Source organism: Passer montanus, unplaced genomic scaffold (assembly GCF_014805655.1).
Source record: "Passer montanus isolate IOZ18808 unplaced genomic scaffold, ASM1480565v1 scaffold8, whole genome shotgun sequence".
Lineage (NCBI taxonomy): Eukaryota > Metazoa > Chordata > Aves > Passeriformes > Passeridae > Passer > Passer montanus.
In genome coordinates, this window is record NW_024373256.1 from 4,949,561 (window position 1) to 4,961,907 (window position 12,347).

Genomic DNA, 12,347 nt, shown 5'->3' on the forward strand with positions numbered 1-12,347 from the left:
TGTCAGAGTGATGGACAGAGCTGGGACAAGCCTGGAACAATATCAGAGAGCTGGACAACCTCTGGCAAGCACAGGGAGATGGATGGATCTGGGACACGTCCCAGACCTCTCCCCCAGCAGACGCAGAACCCTCCTACCCCCCACATCATTAAACACAACATTGCTCCCTCCCTGTCACTGCTTCATTGACTTATGCAGGTGAGGAAATTTCCTGGGGAAAGCTGCCTTCCAAGCCATGTCACTGATCACAGCCTGATCCAGTGACAATTTTATACCTCCAAATTGTGCAAAGAAAATAAAGAGCCCCATTGAAAATGACAGTGTCTTAGAAGTGTGTTTTACCAGCATTATGTGTGAACTCACAGCAGGTAGGGGTTTATTTTGCAAAAGATTTCTTGTCATTTTTCCAAACTAGACATTCATAAGAGAGGCAGGTGGTGGCCAGGGAATATGGAGAGAGAATGGCAGCCGGAGGGTGTTCCAAAACTCCAAGAATATTAGAGAACAAAAGGAAGCCTGTGACAGATACTGGGCAATCTGTAAGTCATCAGAAAGAGTGGAGAGCATAATAGACTAATCAATCAGGCAGACAAGGGTGAAGTGTCATGGGGAGGCAATAGGTAGTTGGAGGTCAGTTATGAAATATAATCTCTAAATTGGAAGGAGAAGAGCAGTAGCACAAGAACAATGACAGGTGTTTGAATGCAGGTAAGTGAACGTTGGATTGGTGATTTCCAGGAGAGTGAATGTGGGATGGGAATATTATGGGGGTAAGGAAAAATAACCTGGTATTTTAGAGACAGGCACATATTCTGTGAAGTGAAAGGCTGAGCTGGCTAGACTTTAAAGTACTGTTCCATTTCAGAAAATGCTGCTGGAAGACAGACAGTGGGGCTCCCTGGTGCTTGTTCCTCTGGGTTTCCAGACAAACTTTGTCAGGTTAGAAGCAAAACAAAAGAAAGTGATGCTCTTCCTAAGCATAAGTCCTGCAAATAACAGCTGGGATCTGAAAGCCAAGCCAGACCCTGTCTAGCTGGTGCTTTCTCATCAGCATGAGTAATCTCTAATCTAGTTAGCTGAGATGCAGGGAAGTTGCACGCTGCCACGCATGAGAAGATGGGGATTCTGCAGGTGAATTTAATTACTCCTTCCACAGAGAAAGTGGGAGTCAATAAGGCACCACTCACCCTCCATTAGCTAACTGGGCTGCACAGCCAGCATCATTTACTGCTCTTTCTAAGCTCAGGGGGAGCAGCCCTGTTGCACCCAAAGAAAAGCTTGACTTAATGTGAAGTAATTTTACCAACACTCTTCTGACCTTAACTGCACATTGCAAAGTTGTCACACAGTCCTTCTAAGAACAGTTAGACCCAAGCAATTAGAGCTGAATGAGCAATTCCTAATGAATAATCGTTTGGCAAACTTCACCTCATTTTGTGCTCACAAAACATTCACACACGGATTGCAAAGTCCTCACGTTTCTTTGTCAATGGATATAACTTGCTGGTTTTTTCCATTGAGCAAATAGCAACGTAACAGTTCATTGAAAAATCTGCAGTCAAGCACAGGCTGTGTGGATGGGTTATGCCAGACACGTGGTGCTGTTCCTCCAGTGCTTCCATTGGGTGAGGGATCACAGCAGCTCCAAGGAATGTGAATCAGGACTGTTACCCCTCTTGTTTGAAATTCCCTTTTGCCAAATCTGTCACTGCTGGAGCACATTTACTGAGCCATGAATATGGGCAGTGTGGGAAGGGAGCCAGCTGTGGTCCCTCTGTAACTGATGGAGAGAGCCAGGTATTCCAAAGCCACTGGAGAGCTATTCACCAGGGACACACTGGAGACCCTGGAGACCTTAAGAGATGAGCCTGACCCCCTTAAACCCTTAAAACCACCTGCTTAACCGTGAGAAAGGGGCACAGGTGAGCAGCCCAGGAGGTGGGAGCACTGGTGAGGCTGGACCAAGGCTGGCAGCTGACCTGCTGGTGGCTGAAGAAGCTGAGAACAAAGTGTGCTGCAACACCCGGGGGGATAAGGGACAGTGGAGCAATAACTCAGGCTCTCAAAGCAGAGCATATTAGGAGATCAATGGGACAGACATTAGACCAAAGGAGCAAACTCCAGAGAGACAGGAGCAATTCTTTTCCTCCTCCTTCTCCCTTGTTGCTAAGGATTTTTTCTTCCCATTTAATACCATCCTCATTGTTTTTAAATGAACAGCAAAGCCAGTGGGTTCCATGTGGCATTAGCAATGTGTTTGTGCAAGGGAGAACAACTGGCTCCTAGCAGGATTTGATAAAAGCCTCTCCAAGTTCTGAGTGATTTACAGCTGGAGAAAACAAACACGGACTGATACAAATGCAGAGAGAGGCAGAGCCAGCACTGACATCCAGGTACACTCAATTACCAATTCATCAGCCCAAGTGAACTTGAAGGGCTTTTCAAACTCTACATGGCTCTAAATTAAAGGAAATATTTAGATGGATAGCATTCTGCAGTGGGGGAGAAGAAGACTAATTTGCTGATCTTCAGCTCAGGAGCCCTGGCCTTTCATGGGCAAAGGGCCACAGGAAAGGGGTGCAGGTGGCAGCTCCCATTCCCCACATGGGACCAGGGAATGCAACAAACATCAGGATGATGTTCACACACTGTTGCAAAGCTGTCAGCGCACAGCTTTCTCTGTCTCCTCACTGTGCCAGTCCCCAAACAGAATTTTTTTCACTGTCTCTAAAAACTTTGCTTTTACCTGCCCTGGGGGTAATAATGGAAAAGCTGTGAAAATAACCAATTTTTTGGTTCATTGGTTGAACTAAAAAAGAAAAAAAAAAAAGATGAAAAAAAAAAGGAGGAAAAAAAATCACTGCACTGTGACCCCAAATTGGAATCGTCCAGACTCTCCACAGCAAAATATATATAAATACATATATATAAAAGATATAGATCTATGGTCAAACAATGGTTTAATTCAATCTGAAACTAACTCATGGGCAATGTCATTTTTTCCTCCATCCCCTACCCAGAAACCCATTTTTTTTCATGAGAAGAGATGATTTACAGCTCCACGCTCCAGCAGCACTGACACAGCCACAGTGTTTGATATCTTCCCCTGCTCAATGGAGCTCCTCCATGCTGGGGCACGGGGCCCTTCAGTGCTATTCTGATACAAACTCTGGCAGCTGGGGGTAGGAACAGGAGGATCCCAGCTGCTGAGAGGCTGCAGGGAACTCTTTGGTAGTTGTTCATGCAGAAACTGTTTTGATTTCAGTGTCTAATTGATATCTTGGGGAAATCTTTACAAAAGACAGTGCATCCTCCCCAGAGCCCACCTGTGTGTGCTCAGTTGAGGAGCCCCACACTGCCAGTGCTGATGGAGCCCCAAGGCTGTGGGGTTGCCCCTGTTCCCCTGCTCCACATCCTCATCCCACAGGTTTGCAGAGCTGAACCAGCATGGGAGCCCTGGGGCAGCTGGAAGGGTGGGTGCTGAGCTCCACTGCTGCTCAAATTTTTGGCAGAGAGGAGACTTTGGAGAGTTCTGTGCCGTGATGTCTGTTCATCAGCAAGGAGAGCTGTGTCAGCCTCCAGCCTCCCTCAGGAGCAGGGACTGCCTGCATCCCTCTGGAAGCTGCCAGCACCATCCCTCCTCCTGCCAGAAGCAGCACCAAGCCCTGAATTTTCCACTGGATCTCAGCCCTCCTCTTTCCTCTGGCCTCCTCCAAAGACAGCAGCCATGGCTCACACGTGCAGCTCCGGGGCTGGCTCTGAACTGCTGAAAAGCACAGCAGGTGTTTTAATTATTCACGTCAAGCGCGCCTTGCTTGCTAACGACTCTCTGAAGCTGTCATAGCTGCACGGGGGGAGCAGAGCCCTGCCAGCAGCTTCCCATGGCCTGGCCTTGGGGCAAAGCTCTGCAAAACAACCAGGATCCAGTGCTGTCACTGAGGGCAGAGGGGGACACTTGGTGAGGAGCACCCTGGCAGATCTGTCCAGCACCTGCCCACCCAGCCCATTGTCCAGCCTCCTGCCTGGCACCTTGCATCCTCCAGGCCAGGGGGATCAGCCAAATGCTTTGCTATTACTTTGAGCTGTTTCCCACACTGGCAGATTAGCTCTTGTCACATTTTAAGGGCACTGGAATTACCAAAATGCAAGGAAACTGAGGGGTACTTATACAGCACAGCTGGGTGGTTCAGATGAAGGCACTGGAGGGGATGACACACTTCCTTGCTGCCTTGAGCTGCTCCCAGGGTTTGATGCAAGGAGCTGCTTTGGAAAACAAGCCTTGCCACCCTGCAGCAATGTCTTTATTTGCTTCTTCCTTCCCAGTACCATCAAAAATATTTGCTGCAATAGCGTCACTATTCTCAGAGACATTAGGAAAAGTTCTTTACCCAGAGGGTGTTTGGCACTGGAACAGGCTCCCCAGGGAAGTGGTTGAAGCACCAAGCCTAGCAGAGTTCAAGGAAAGTTTGGATGACTCTCAGGAGTGATTCTTGGGGTTGGTTGTCTTGTGCAGGGCCAGGAGCTGGACTCAATGACCCTTCTGGACCCCTTCCAACTCAGGATATTCTGTGATTCTGAGCCACATCCCTGCTTGGCAGAACAAGCTCAGCTCTCTCAAGGTGAAATATGTGTAGAAAGAATGTTGGTGCCCCACCCACCTGCTTTGGCTGGGAGGAAGATAGCTTGTGTTGAAGGGGGCCAGGTTCACAGAGGCTTTTCTCAGCTCTAGAGGGCAGGTGAGGGGCAGAGACAGGCATCCCACCTGCAGAAGCATCAGGGCTGAATGAAATGTTCCTTCATTTTTACCCCACTGAGTCTCAGTTAAAGGTGAGCTTCCTTTAAGGACCTCAGGATTTCTATCTGAGGTTGATCTGTTTTCTTGGAGGTTCCTCCCAGTTATTTCTCTTATTTCTGGTAATTAAGAGGCTCTTCTTCCCTGCCTTTCCTCACCATTGCCTCAAGGTAAATTTGGATGATTTCTAAGAATATTCAGGACCTGCTTTCCCCCTCTTCAAAATGAGCAAGAGCCTCATCATGGTAACCCTGAGCTCCAGGACTCTTCTCTAGCAGAACTCCCCATGGGCAAAGCCTGAGAGCAGAGAGGCCCCACAAAAGCACATCCCTGGCTGAAGAGCCAGGCTCTTCAAGCCTCCTGGACCATCAGAGCCAGCCCCTCTCTTTTTAACCTGCATGTTTTTTAATGCTAATTCCCACCACATGCCCAATTCGAAGCTCTAATAATGAACAACTGCTTTCTTCCTTTCCTTCTGATTTCATATTCATGAGTCAGGGTTTCCTGGCACTAAACGTAAATGCTAAACGGAAATCGCTGCACAGTGACACGTCTGTGTAGCTTCACTGTCCATTTATTTGCCTTTTCAAAGAGCTGCTGTGTTAAGCAAACATCTCTGCCTGGATCCTATCTGGAGGAGTTTGTCTGGTGCGGCACGGTGCCTGCCGGGGCGGGGGAAGCGCCTCGGTGTGACGGTGTCTCGCAGCTCTGCTTTTGCTCCAGGGTACTTCTTGTACAGCAAGTTGGAGCTCGGCGAATAGCTCAACCTTTTCTGGAATATTTTGCCTGAATCTTGGCAGGATGTGTTGTGCTCTGACACAGCGAGGGATGAAGAAGGGAACTCCCTGAGAGAAACACATCCCCTGCTTCGGCGTGGACTCCACTGAGGGCTCCTGCAGGCAGCAGTGGGCAGGGGTCTTGGCAGGGGAAGCAAAGAGGCACCTGTAACATCACTGGGCAAACTAATTTTTTCTGGCAACTAGAAAATTCGCCTACACACGCAAACAACAAAAAACCAAACCAAAACAAAACAAAATAAACAAAAAAAAACTCCAAACATTTCAGGATTGATCCAAGCTTCCTGCCATCTTCCAAAACAGAGAGATAAAAGACATCTTGAAAAAAGAAATGTTTTCCACTAACCATATTGGTCAATATGTTTTCTAAATATTTTCCTTGAAGACTGCACTTCCTTGTTGAATTCAACTTTTAAAAGAGCAAGAGCAAAAAGTAATCTAAAAGCAAAGGTCAAAGGAATTAAATCTTCACATATTTCAAGGTGAGCTGAGATGTTCTCTGCAGAGATGCCAAAGCTGTGTAGTTTCCAAACCTTTTAACCTGTCTGGGATGGAAGCTTTAGGATCACAGAGTGGCACCCTGAAGTGTCCTCTCCACCAGTTCTCCCTGCCCATGGAGTAACACTTCTGCCCACCTCTGCCAGGGAACCCTTCGTCCCCTTGGAGACATCATCATCATCCTCAGCTATCTGCTCTGCAATCAATGGCAACAGGAACCACAGTCCTGGGGCAAGGACAGCCACGTAGGGCCCCTGCTCCCTGGTCTCTGCACGGGAGCACCAGCTGAAGGTGGCTTTGCTCTAAGTGCTGGGCTGCAAAGGGGAGCAGCCAATATCCCAGAACCCTGGATTGCTCTGCAGCTTTGCTCCTGCACTGGTCACCTCCATGGGGCAAGGTGGGCAGTGAGGAACTGCAGAGGTGGACTGGGAACTGGCAGCTCCAGCTCTTTGGTTGTCCAGTGCTGAAAGCTTTCAGTTCTCTCAGCTGTCTCCACTGCGGTTTCCTTCTCCAGGGCTCTGTGGATGCTCCTTATGATCTTGGGGCTCTGTTGCCTTCTGCAGTCATCCATTGCCTTTCCCTGTCTGCCTTTCCCCAAACACTTTAATAAATGAGCTCATGGGAAGGCAAGACAGAAGATGAGAGATGAATTTCAGACCATGAGAAATGAACTCACAAATTAGAGTGTTTGCAAGCACCATCTGAAGAGCTGTGCTCCTGCTCATGGAGAACATCATGTGTGGCATGTGTTCAATCAAAGTAATCAATGGGGACCACATTTTGAATATTATCTACATGCAACAGACTCCTTGGGAGGAAATTATGCAGCAATATTTAATGGTGGCAATGGTTCGGCAAGTAATAGAAAGAAATATTCCTCAAAACACCATCAACTTCTCATGGATAACTCCCAGATGGGACTGAGGGTAAAAAAAACTTTCATTAAAAAGCTATTCAGTTATGGTAAAACTGCCATATGTGGCTCACTGAGATTCTGATTGTCAGTGACTTCAGCTAGAAAGCTGCTGTGAAATCAGAAAACTACTTCCCATTTGAACAGGGGGGTGGAAATCAGTCCTTAGGGACCTGAAAGCACAGCTCGATCTCACGCAGCTGAAGGTGTCTTACAGCTGGATGTCTAGGTTAAAGTAATTGTCTAGACTTCTTTTATCATCAGTGAACAGAGAGACGTGCACCAACCCCCAGAGAGTGATTCATTCTTCCTGTCTTAAACATCTATTTTTGGATGGGATGAATTACACACTGGAGGTGTTCAACTTTCTCCACTGACTGTGGAGTCTGGATGATGAACTTGGCCTAGACACTTCACCTTTCTAGTGCTGAAACAGGGAGTGATCCACCAGACAAAACAACTCAAGTTGTGCCAATAGTGGTGGTAGGTTGGGAGCACTTGGCCAACACCTGAAGTGAACAGGCACAGGAGAAGCAGCTCCCTCAGCAGACAGGAGATGGAGAAGGGGAAATCATCATAAGCATACCCTGGAGTGATCTCAGTATTTAAAAAAGACCTGAGGACATGCTGGTGCCTGATTATCTCATCTAGTTCTTTTATGTCATGCACAAGGTACAGATTACATCCAATTGCTTTTTAGGTGTGACCTGAAAGGTGTAATTGTGCAGTCCTAGGAGGAAAGCAGGGACTGGTCTCTCAACTACGTGCAGTCTTCCTAAAAGAACAAGCCTTTTACTGAGCTTGGGTTTTCCTGAGATTAGCAATTCCAAACTTCTCCAAACCACCAGTTTATTTCTGACACACCACCTGTATTCTTCTACCCATCTTCCCATTCTTGAGCAGCCATGTCTTGCAATTTTAAGGGTTTCCTTACAACCTTGAGAACTATTTTGCAGACAGAAGGTTTCATGTCTCTGTTTTGACATAGTCTAGGGTCAGTGCTAATGACCCACACTGCAAAAATAATCCTACTGTGTTCTAGGAGGCTTCTTGCTCTATGTCTTCCATAAATAAATGAGATTATTACCTTTCATGACTTCATTGAGAGCCAGTTTTAGTCCTCTCAGAAGACCAAATTCTTAGTGCCAGCTCAGGTTTTAGATCTTAGAGCCATTGAAGCCACCTCTTACAGCCATCCTGCCAAAACCCCTCTAGATTCCACTCCTGCTATATAAAATGGGACAGGTTATCTGTGTAAAACCCATTAGTCAGGATTCAGGAACTCTTCAGGAAAACCAGATATTGCCATTTCAAAGATCAGCATGAGAAAATCAAATAGGAACCTAAATGGCAGGAGAAGCCACCAGAGGAAGGTCAGGCTGCCATCCATATACAGCTTTGCAAAGGAAATGTTTGCAACTGGTTCTGAGCAGGGCACACAAATTGCAAAAAGTACATCAGGACCCTTCTCCAAAGCAAACAAATGTGGAGGAAGAGTGGGGATAAAATTAATGAAGAGTTGTTAGTGCTAATTCACCAGGAGAGAGATTTGTGCTCTTTCCTGGAGCGTGCTGCTGCCAGGAACAGGATGCAGCTGATGACAAAAAGCCCATGGCTGGAAGCCAAAGGGTTCCTTGGGGGCCAGGGAAAAGCCTTGGAGACTTCAGCTCTCTACACCAACTGGCTTACACCTGTCAAGAAAAATTCCCAGTAGTTTTTCTTGACTCACCTGGAAAATCAAGATGGATCATCCATATTTAACAGGCTATTCACAGTGCTCATGGGAGCGTGTTCAAGACAAGGCAGAGCAAGACCTTCAGTTCACAGCGTGATACCAAAAGTAACTCAGACATGTGAAGGGAGCATCCATCTGTCTATCCAGAAACATGGAACACACAGGATTCTTAGAGCCTAAGAGATATAAATTACCCTCCTGTGAATTGAACAGGTTCACTTAACAATATGACAGTCCAGCAGGACAGATACCAGTGCTTGGTTTCTCCTTTTCGATTTGTTTTCTCTTTTCCTTCCTGCTTCAACCACTGAGTTTCCTGGGATGACTTTTTACATCTCTGCCTCAATTTTCCTCTATTTAAAAAGAGATTAATGTGACAGGGAAGTGTTGGAGATCTCTTAAGGAAAGCCAACACATGGGAGATTTTTCTATTTTAAATTGTGAAAATTGCTAGCCAAATGCTAGTTCTTAAATACAGCTGGTGAATATATAAGGAAAATTGATTTTTGCAAACAGCTACATCATTTAAGTGAAAAGTCAATAATCATCTTCCATACCAGCATTTAAATATCTGAGCAAAAACACTCAAATAATGATATCTTCTGGATTCAGATTGTTCACTGGAAAGAAGGGAACACACAGTATTAGACTCAATACTATGTTGACATAGAACACAAATGTCAGTTTGACCATCTTCAAAAAGACATTTTAAAAGATATGAAATTAAATGACTCAGGATTACTCATGATGACATCTTACATTAAGCAGTGAAAACTCTTTTTCCAGGGCAGTTTTTGGGATTGCTAACAATGTAAAGAAAATTCATTTGTGAAAAAGCTGCTTCCCTTGATACAGAAACACAGGGACAACAAGCTCCAAAGATGAATGCTGTAACCCAAAAGCAGGACAGAATACTAAAGAGTCCAACAGAAATCTCAACACATAATCAAGGGAAAAGGCAAAATTACAAATAAAATGGCCAAAGGAGACTTCCATGAAAGGGGCAGCAAGATAAAAGGATTTGCTTTCTCTTATTACAAGGGAGTTTATATAAAGTACAAAAATATGGAAATTTTTCAGAACAAATGCAAAATTATTTTAATAAGAAGATGTAGCTCAGCTTGGAAAAAGAAAAAACATAAAAGCCCAACATTGCAGTATCATACCAATGGTCAAAGGGTTAATAACCATGCAATTTCTGGCAAAGAAATAAACATGGCCAGCAGGCTCTACAGCCAGGCAGCCCTGGTCAGGTGTTAGTTCACTTTCCCAGCAGAAAGTTGCATTCCAACAAAGCTGAAATTTCTCATGACATGCATTAGTTCTGGCAAAATCACATTTTAAAAGAATTAGGAATGTTTTGATAAATCAAACATTTCATTTGCAAGACTTCAGGAGAATTTTCCATTTCTATTTTTATCATATAACAAAATCTTTATATGTTCATAGCTAAATGACATTAAAATTAACCTAAAGTATATTTTAATAATAACTTAATATTCTATTCAGAATGCGACCTAGTGTCAAAATCTTGTAATTTTCTGCAAGGTACAAATTTTTCTATTATCTCATAGCTAAATTTTCAGCCTTTCCAGATATTTATTCCAGAACCTGTACTGTAACATAAGAAAAAGTCAGACTCTTGAAACCCTTAGTTATATTTTTGTTATTCTAATGTGAAACAAAAGGAAATCTATAAGCAAACATACCTGCAGCCCACAGCATCAGACCAAAATATGAGCATCAGGATGTAAGTCTGCTAAACACCCCCAGAGTGCAGTGAACTGCATTCACTCATCTTAGGTAAAGAAATAGGAATTTAAAAATACTTTTGGGTACAGGAACAGCACCTGACTTTGTAGAATGGCCATTCTTTGTGAATCTTCCTCTTTTTCACCTCAGTTTGGTTTATATTTAGAAATGCTATAAATATCATCTGTTTAATCAAACTGAAAAAATATTTTGATAGATCACTCACTCATTTATTCTCCCAAAAGAAAGGCTGCCGATAAGACTGTCTGTTTTCACTGCATCTGTTCACTTGGCAGCAAAAAATAATTTCAATGGAAACATTGCAAAAACCTACCCTTTCTACCCAGATGCTCTATTTCCATATTTCTGATGCCATCCTGCCTGCAACCACTCCTTTAGATTTACATGAATTAACTAGTGTAGGACAGACACCAGACTACAAAGTGTTCACAAAGTGACGATGGCTTTTGATGATGACTTTGGAAGTTCAATGGAAAAGCTGTAATCTCTTGTCCATGTACAAAAATAAACATTATGGGATGGGTTTAATACACCTAAAAGTTTCATCCCATACGGTGTTTTTGCATAAGTTTCAGAATGAAACTGCAAAGTAGAACAAAGTACACAGGTTCCAACCAGGCAGCATTTGAATTAACTCCTTCCTTCATCATTTCCCCTCTTTCTTAGGGTTACTTCTGCAGCTATCCAAGATTTCTTTGGCACTTAAAAAAAAAAAGTGCAATCATAGCTATACAGGCCTTTATTAATAATAAAACTCACTGAGTTTTATTAAGTTTTACTTTAAAAATTTAATTTTTAAAACTTAATTTTTAAAACTCAATTTTTATGAAGTTTTAAAAATCAACCTCACAACTCTTTTTAGAGAAAACCAATTATTAATCTTCAAGTTAAAGTACAGGAACAACAGATATTTGGGAGGTAAATTAGGAATAATTTGTACCTAATTGAAACTGGACACTCAACCTCTTTAGGTCTTTCCATGGCAAAGCTGAAGGAATCTACCAACAAGAAAAATCTGCAGTATAAATCTGCAGCCCTGTTCTGGCTGACCAGAGTAAATTGTACTGATTTAAAGTTTGTACAAGGCATAGAGCATGGGGAAATTAACTGTTTTGATCTCAGGGAATTGGCAAAAGATGCCACAAAATGCAATTTTCCACAATTATGATCCTTCTATTTTCTCCTAAAGCACGGTACTAGGAACACAGTCTTGAAGATTACACAAAGCATTTGGGATTTGTAAGATAATAATGATTATATGGTACAGCCAGGAGTAGGATTTTACCTATTATTACCAAGCTTAAAATAGAGGTTCTAACTCTGCAGAAGTTTGATGGTAAATTCACATTCTTCTGGAGCAAATTACCTATTATTACCAAGCTTAAAATAGAGGTTCTAACTCTGCAGAAGTTTGATGGTAAATTCACTTTCTTCTGGAGCAAAGTGGAAGGCAGGAGAGCAAAAAAAAATTGTCACAGTCTCTATCCTGTTTTATAGTATCCAGTTCTAGCTGCTGTCAAAATTTTTATAGATGTCAAGGAACAGAGAGTAAAAGACAAAAAAATCAGAAAAACAATGAAAATGAACTACAGTGAGAGGGTTCTTTTTGCCAATACCCCTTGTCATGCAACAGTGCATTAACAGTCATATTGTACTAAACCATGTGACCACAAGAATTCTGCAGCCATTGGACAAAAACTCTTGGAAAAATCCTTGCAAGGTCTGAATTAAAAAATAAGCCATCAAGATAAAAGCAATTGCTTTCCAAATGGCCAGGCAAAAATTGATTGATATAACATGATCAAGTAGCTATTGCATGTAATTTTATGGCAAGTCTGT

General features: G+C 43.5%; 1 protein-coding gene across 1 annotated transcript in view; it reads right to left on the bottom strand.

Annotated features, from left to right (window-relative positions):
• The window catches only part of ELFN1 (extracellular leucine rich repeat and fibronectin type III domain containing 1), a 101,580-nt gene that overhangs the window by 46,058 nt on the left and 43,175 nt on the right, over positions 1-12,347 (bottom strand). The window lies entirely within an intron of this gene.